Source organism: Amia ocellicauda, chromosome 4 (genome assembly GCF_036373705.1).
Source record: "Amia ocellicauda isolate fAmiCal2 chromosome 4, fAmiCal2.hap1, whole genome shotgun sequence".
NCBI lineage: Eukaryota > Metazoa > Chordata > Actinopteri > Amiiformes > Amiidae > Amia > Amia ocellicauda.
Window position 1 is genome coordinate 46,256,197 of NC_089853.1, and position 7,847 is coordinate 46,264,043.

Genomic DNA, 7,847 nt, shown 5'->3' on the forward strand with positions numbered 1-7,847 from the left:
TTTGCTGCTAATGTGTGTAATTGATTGATATCGCACACGCCACTGCTCCATTCCCTCCACTGGATCCCAATCCTGGCATGCATCCAGTTCAAGACACTGACCCTCACCTACCGCTGTCTGGACCAGTCTGGATCAGACTGAACCAAGTTACCTTCAGACTATCGTCTCTCCATACATCCCCTCCAGACAGCTGTGGTCTTCTGGTGCCAGAAGACTAACCCTGCCTCCTTTCCACTCCCCTTCCTCCAGAGCATGGTCATAACCAGGGGTGGAAAGTAACGCATTACAACTACTCTCGTTCCTGTAATTTAGTTGCTTTTTCATGTACTTGTTTTCAAATTTGGTCATTTTACTTTTAATTAAGTATGTTTTGAGGTAAGTATTGGACCGCATTTTACGTTATGATATATTCATGTTTCGACCTCCCCACCCTTCTATTTTTGTCTCATTCAGGTGGGTCCAAGTCTTAATTAGGGGGGTTCAACCCTCTCAATCCCCCCTGTGATTCAAACCCTGATTCTGCCCACAGCACTCAACATACCAATCACAGCGTGTGTTGTCAGTCAAAGCATGTTTTATATGAGGTTATTTTAAAGAAAGTGTATTCAGGATTTTAGAATCCCAGTCTAGGATTTGGAGATATAGGCCGTCCTTCTGTTTTCCCCATTATGGTCAATGGGCATTCCGTTTTGTCATTCGTTTTAATCTGTCCCAAATATGGCCTTCTGTCCTGACCAGTGATGTTCCCCGCAAGATATATTATGTTATATCCACATTTGTTTGTGTTCTAGGTAAGTAGGTATTGTGATTTGATTTGTATTAATTTATTTAAATATCAGCTACAGCCTTTTAGAAATAATAACACAAACTTTTAAATCAATAGAACCGTTACTTTATTGTTACACATCTCTGCACTCTGGCCATGATTGAGGAAAAAAATAAAAATAAAAATAGCTGTATAGTGTTATTGTTTGCTTAGAGATCATGTGACAGCGCTTTGTTAAAAGAAACCATGTAATTTGTACTCCAAGTACTTTTTAAATTAGATACTTTTTACTTTTACTTGAGTAGTTTTTTATACCAGTAATTTTACTTCTACTTGAGTAACATTTCATCAAAGTAACAGTACTTCTACTCGAGTAGGATTTGTCAGTACTCTTTCCACCTCTGGTCATAGCCAACAATTCCATCAGGCTAAGAGATCCAAAGTGCAATCATAAATGACAACTATCTTCGCAAGTATCAATTTTGTCAGCATTTACACTATAGACAGAGTTTTGAAAAAATGAAATGAGTATGAAACAACTCTACAAGGTGCCATTTGAGAGGAATAGTGACAGAGTGAAGGAGCTGTGGTACCAGTATGTCCAGGTAAACCATTGGTGTGCCCATGGTACATTGTACAGGGAGTTTTACTATACTTCAATAATTCCTGTATATACTACTTGAAGTTGTAGATACCCATAAGAACAGAAAACATTTCTACTTTACTATATAGAGAATAATGGAGCTGGAAGGACATGAAATGACCCACATTTCTGTTTTTGTGGAGGAGGCTGGGTTCAATCTGGCCAAAGGCAGGAGATGTGGCCACAATGTCATTGGAAACCAAGCCACAACTGGCATTCCAAGCCAACATGGGGGCAATATAACATGTAGGCTTGTCTTTTAAACGTAGTCGTGGTTCTTGCTAATACCCTCCAAAGGGAAACGTTTGACTGCACTGCTGGTGGGCCGGGCCAGTGTCAGTTCCTGTTTGACACTGGGTGCAGGGGGGAAACGAACACCTTTATAATGAAACTCAACACACAATTGGGAAATGAATGTAAAGGGACCACTCAGTGTAAAGCGTGTCTTTTACTTGTTAAACTCTCCAAGTTTACAAAATGGTCATGTACATCCCGCCTTCTAAAGGCAAGTAACCAATCAAATCTCTTATTCATGTTCTGCCCCAGCGCTGATTGGCTCATTACTTCTGCTCAGACTAGGCGCAGTGACAGGCCAGGGGGCTTTGACAGGTCAGACTTTGACTTGAAGAAAGTAATACTGAAGTTTAGAATCGTTGTCGAGGCAGCGGCAGCATCTTCATCGTGAAATATAAGTAAAAATACCGGTCAAGCATTTCGACTGCTGTGAACGCCATTCAATGCATCCCCAAACACACAGACCCATGTGCGCTTATGGGGCCGAGCCGCACCGCTGCAGAGCTCCGATGTGTCTGATTTTGTGGCCTCAGTGACAGGTGACAGTCAGATCCGGATTGAGATTGAACTCCCTTCCTCAAGCAGGACCGGCGACGATGTCTGTTGAGCGGCAATCGGCTCCGTCTGTCCGCCCTTTGCAGGGACAAGCAGCGGCACTTCATTAGTGGTAAGAGTTGCTTTTTTGCTGTCTGGTGGATGTTTTGTTGGAGTTGGTCTGTGAAAATTACAATGATGTCTATATGTTGTCTATGTATGCAGAGATGGAGAGAATCCAGCTTAAGTGTCATAGAGGCAGTTTTTACACATAGTGTACGGTGGCTGTGTTCCTGTTATACACACACTGTGCTGTTTCAGTGATGTTGTTTGTTTAAATATATATACAACAATATATTGTGTGTTTAAACTGGCTTTGTTGTCATGTGTTAGACTGAATAATTCTGTTTGTCCCCTGAATCCCACGATTCTGTCCGTGATTCCTGCAACGCGGATTTCATAGGGGCCAACAATTGCAGTAAGGAGACGAGCATGATTGAAATTTGAATAATGGCGAGTTCTCTTTGGTCTCCCCCTCTCCAATCCCCTTGCTCTTTCAGATGTTCAAGTGCACAAACGCACTGGTACTGAGGGATGCCAGTGGTGGCCATAGGGGCTGACCGAAATGGTAGGCAACTGAATTGATTAAAGAGTATGACATCATCGTATTCTAACACAACCAGTGTATTGTGACGTATGTTGTAATCGAATTCTGTCAGGTAGTTTCAGGTCTTAGCACTAATTCTACTGTCCACTGTGAGTACGTTATAGGTGGAGTGAGTACACAGTTTTCATTGTCTCTTCATAAAATATTTAACAAATATTTACAAGTTAAATTAGTTGAACCTTTTACGGCAGTTTGAAGGCACAGAATAATTCAGCAACTACATCGTTTGTTTATTGTTTGTAAGTAGTTGCACAAAATAAGGTATGCAATTTGTGGCATTGATGGATAAGCTTTGTACTGTGTATATATATATATATATATATATATATATATATATATATATATATATATATATATATATATATATATATATGTGTGTGTGTGTGTGTGTGTGTGTGTGTGTGTGTGTAAATGTATGAATGTGTATATGTATGCGTGTGCACATTCAGTAGGATGTTTGTAATTGTAGGAAAAGTTGTTTAGCAAATCTACCTTTCTTGCACTGTAATTCTAGTTTGGCAGATACTGCCCTCTTTGTGTTTTGGGCTTTGTGCAGAAGAAGGCACATGCTAAAAGTATCTAAAGCTGACTTTGACTCAAACCCATTGTACATACCTGATGCTATCAATTGCAGGGTATTTTGAGATGGTTTTTATGGGATTGGTCTACTCATGGGATAAATGTTTAATAATCTGATATTCTACATCACAAAATCTGCATCAGTGATTTCCACTCAGGTCCTACTTCACATCAGGCAGTGTCTAATCGGGTTGGGTGTGATTTGTGTATAAATATTTTTATATACAATACACACACTTTTTCCCTTTGTTTCCTCCTTCGGGATACATTATCAGTTTTAACTAATTGTTACATCGCTCCTCTGTTGAATTTTTGTGAGCAATATTATGCAAGCCTTTACATTTAGTCTACTTATTGTGTGCTTTGCAAATCAGCAGTGCTTACAGCTATTGCTTTCAGATCCAACCTAATTGTAGCTTCTGTCCTGCCATTACTGCAGAAGTAGAGTATTATGATAGCATGGATCTTATTTTCCTTTTTCATTTGTTTTTCTGAATGTGTTTAATATTTTCATTTGGTCTTTTGGATTTTTGAAAACTTAGTACATTTAAGTAGGCTGTTTAAAAAATAAAAAATAAAGCCTTGAAAGTTGTTCTCCACTTAGTGGCCATGTCTTTGTTGTTAGCAGCATGCACCGTGAAGACCACAGTGCGCTCCGTTGGAAAGAAAGTGAGAGGAGAAGACAACAAATCCAGCTGGCTTCTGAGACCTTTCCAGAGTCTCTCTTTCCTGCACCTTATAAAGTTGTAAGTTTTTTTTTTTTTTGCTTTTTATTTTTAATTTCAGTTTTACTTCTCACATGGTCATATTAATCTCTGTGGTTGATTTAAGAAATGTTGGAAAAAACTGGTTCTACTGCTTTAAATTAAGTGAGTTTGATTGCATTGTAACAGTATGTGCCATGACATGGATAATGTTACTTGGCGTTCTCTCTAGTCAAAATTACATTAGTCGCATGTACACTGCCATTTCTGATCCGGATCAAATGCACCGGTAGCATTTGATTCTGACAGTGTAAATGCTCACCTGGCTCAAGTCCCGGCATGCACTGCAGTGGCGTGTTTTAGAGACGGGGGAAGACAAACAGCAAATTTATTGTAATGTACATGTACATGTGAAACATTGAATCCATTGATTTAACATTCGCAGCACATTCTAATTTATTTGAAACAACATTTCTGAGTAAAACTAAATATATAGATGGAAATATTTAATGTAGACATTTTTGAAAGAAATCAGTTTAAAATGTTGGAAAGAAATTAGTTTTCACATTTGTGATATAGAGTGATGGAAGTAATAGAGATATGGTACAACGAAGAATGATCAGAGTACTATACAAGCACTTAATTCCAGCTATCACATTATTATTAATTCAAGTTATTTCTTAGCAGTTAGATTTTGTATGCAGACAAGAGTCTGTTAGTGTAGGTCCACCGAAGCTACCTGACACTGTTGTCATCTGCAGCCTGCTGTAGCATTTAATATTGTCGTTAAGTGGAATCAAGAGACTCGTTCCAAAGATAAGTAATAGTGAATTCACTGGAAGATTTATCGCTGTCTTACTTTGAGGGTGGTACTAACCTGCTGATTTAATTCTGAACAATAATACAAGGGGGAGAAATAATCGATACCATAGATAACCAATCCAGCAATTGTAACAAGTTATTTCCACTCAACATCGGTGCTCCTTGGTAGCTCTAGTTACATTGATCAAATCACAGACAGTCTTGTACCCTGTCTCTTGTGGTAACGGTAGTACTTCTTACAGTGCAGGAAGGGAGATGCACTAGCTTGCCGCATCCAGAGGCTGTTTGGTGATTACGACAGAGTGATGAACCCAATTGGAGGCAAGGGTCTTGAGAAGCCCATTGCGGTCCCCAAACCCACTGTGACCCTGGAGAAGAAATCCACCCGGTCATTTCTTGGGGAGCAGCAGCGCCATCGGTCCAGGTTCCCCTGCGACCGCAAAGCCCACAGGGGCGCTCCCTCCCACAGCCACTCACTCGCACCCAACAGGCAGCACTCCAGCCAGGCTTTCCTCCCAAAGCTTGGCTCCAGGATGCAGAAGCCCACAGCCTGTGTGCGCCCTGTGGATGGCCAGAAAGCTAAACCCAAGACATCATCTGAAAACCGCAGTCAGGTGCGCAGCAGCAGCGTGAGAGACAAGAAGTCCGGCAGCAAGGCGTCTCTTTCCAAACTTAACATCCCGTCCCAGCCACTGGAGGTAAGTGTTTCTTCTGAAGCATGTCTTTTTTTCCCTGGGGAATCACATTATCAGTGTAAATCGTGCCTTATTTTGTTAATATCATAAATGATGTAGTAAGGGTGTCCACTGATCGTATTGTGACCCTCCTCTGTGAAACAGGTCAGTGGCTACAGAAACATTTGTCTGAGATTGGCTGGTTCTTGGATCACATCCCAGGAGATGACAGGTTTCCTGGCTGTATTTGAAATCTATACTTTACAGAGTGAACAGGAAAGGTGATAGCAGTGTCACCTGTGGGGCTCCTGTGTTGCAAAGCAACATGTCTGTCTGATGTAGTGCCATTGAGTCGAACAGACTGGTCTAGACAGGAGATATTCATGGGGCTGGACTGTATAAAAAGCACTTGAAAAGTAATAACACAAGGACATATTCAAACTATTTCCAAAAACATGGCATAAGTGGTTGGCACAGGTCCTTTAAACTCTGGGACAGATGCCATGAGGCCCAGAAGCCTTATTGACTTTAATGTGCCCAAGTTCCTTCCTCATGTGATGTGGGCTAATTACCAGAGAGGTAGCTACCCCACTCCACTGTGCCCCTGGGAAGGAAGTCCCCATTGTCAGTGTGCAACACAGGGTGTGTCTCGAACCTGTTAACAAAGTTATTGAGCTCATTCACCCGATCAACCCGGCCTTCAGATGCATGTGCTTCTCTGATCTGGTTGTGTCCAGTGATCCTGTTCATGCCATTCCAAACCTCCTTGATAATGTTCTGCTGGTGTATTGCTTCCAATTTCTGTCTATCCTTCTCCTTACCCTCCCCATTTTCTGCTTTAACTCCTTCTGCAAGAATTCCCTCTGCAGATAATAGGGTCTCAGACCGATAGTCCTAAAGTCCACATGAGGTGAACACAACACTTCCTTGACACACACACATGGCCTTTGTGACATACACTGTCTATTGACATACAAACACAGCCCCCCTCCTCTCTTCTTCCCAGCCTTGATACAGTCTCTGTCCGCGCAGACAATAGAAAACCATCTATTGACATTCAAGAGTGCGGAGTTTCCGCATTTGGCCACGTCTCCGTCAGGGCAATGGGAATGCATTGTTGATAGTCTCTCTGTTTTCACTCTTTGCTGACAACTTGTCAATCTTATTAGGTAGAGATCTCAAATTTCCCATAATGACCGAAGATAAAAAGGTTTAAAATCTTGTGCGTCGTTGCGATGCTTTATTCCACCTCTCCTCCCGTTTTGTAGTTTTTCTCGTTTGCATCTCCTCTTGCAAGTCAAGATTGGAATCTCCTAAGAGACCATGAAGCTCTTTAATGCCATAGCTAAGCATACAAAGTCCATTATCCGTCTGTGCCCCACTAAGAGTAATAAGACATATGATGATTAAAGAGATCATAGTAGTGCCTCTGATAAATAAATACATCATTGTTTTTTCTTAGAAATACACATAAAACAAAGAAATACATTAAAACAGTCTGGAGCTACTCGTGACGTGTTACTGGCAGGCCAGTGCCATGATTTTGCAAGGGGGAGAAATAATCAATATCATAGATAACCAATCCAGCAATTGTAACAAGTTATTTCCATTCAAAATCGGTGCTCCTTGGTTGCTCTAGTTACACTGATCAAATTACCGACAATTGACCTGTCTTGTATGCTTTCTCTTGTGGTAACGGTAGTACTTTTCTTCTTACAGTGCAGAGTGAAGGACCCAATTGGAGACAAGGGTCTTGAGAAGCCCATTATGGTCCCCAAATCCACTGTGACCCCGGAGAAGAAATCCACACGGTCATTTCTTGGGGAGCAGCAGCGCCATCGGTCCAGGTTCCCCTGCGACCGCAAAACCCACAGGGGCGCTCCCTCCCACAGCCACTCACTCGCACCCAACAGGCAGCACTCCAGCCAGGCTTTCCTCCCAAAGCTCGACTCCAGGATGCAGAAGCCCACAGCCTGTGTGCACCCTGTGGATGGCCAGAAAGCTAAACCCAAGACGTCGTCTGAAAACCGCAGTCGGGCGCACAGCAGCAGTGTGAGAGACAAGAAGTCCGGCAGCAAGGCGTCTCTTTCCAAGCTTAACATCCCGTCCCAGCCGCTGGAGGTAAGTGTTTCTTCTGAAGCATGTCTTTTTTTTCCTGGGCAAT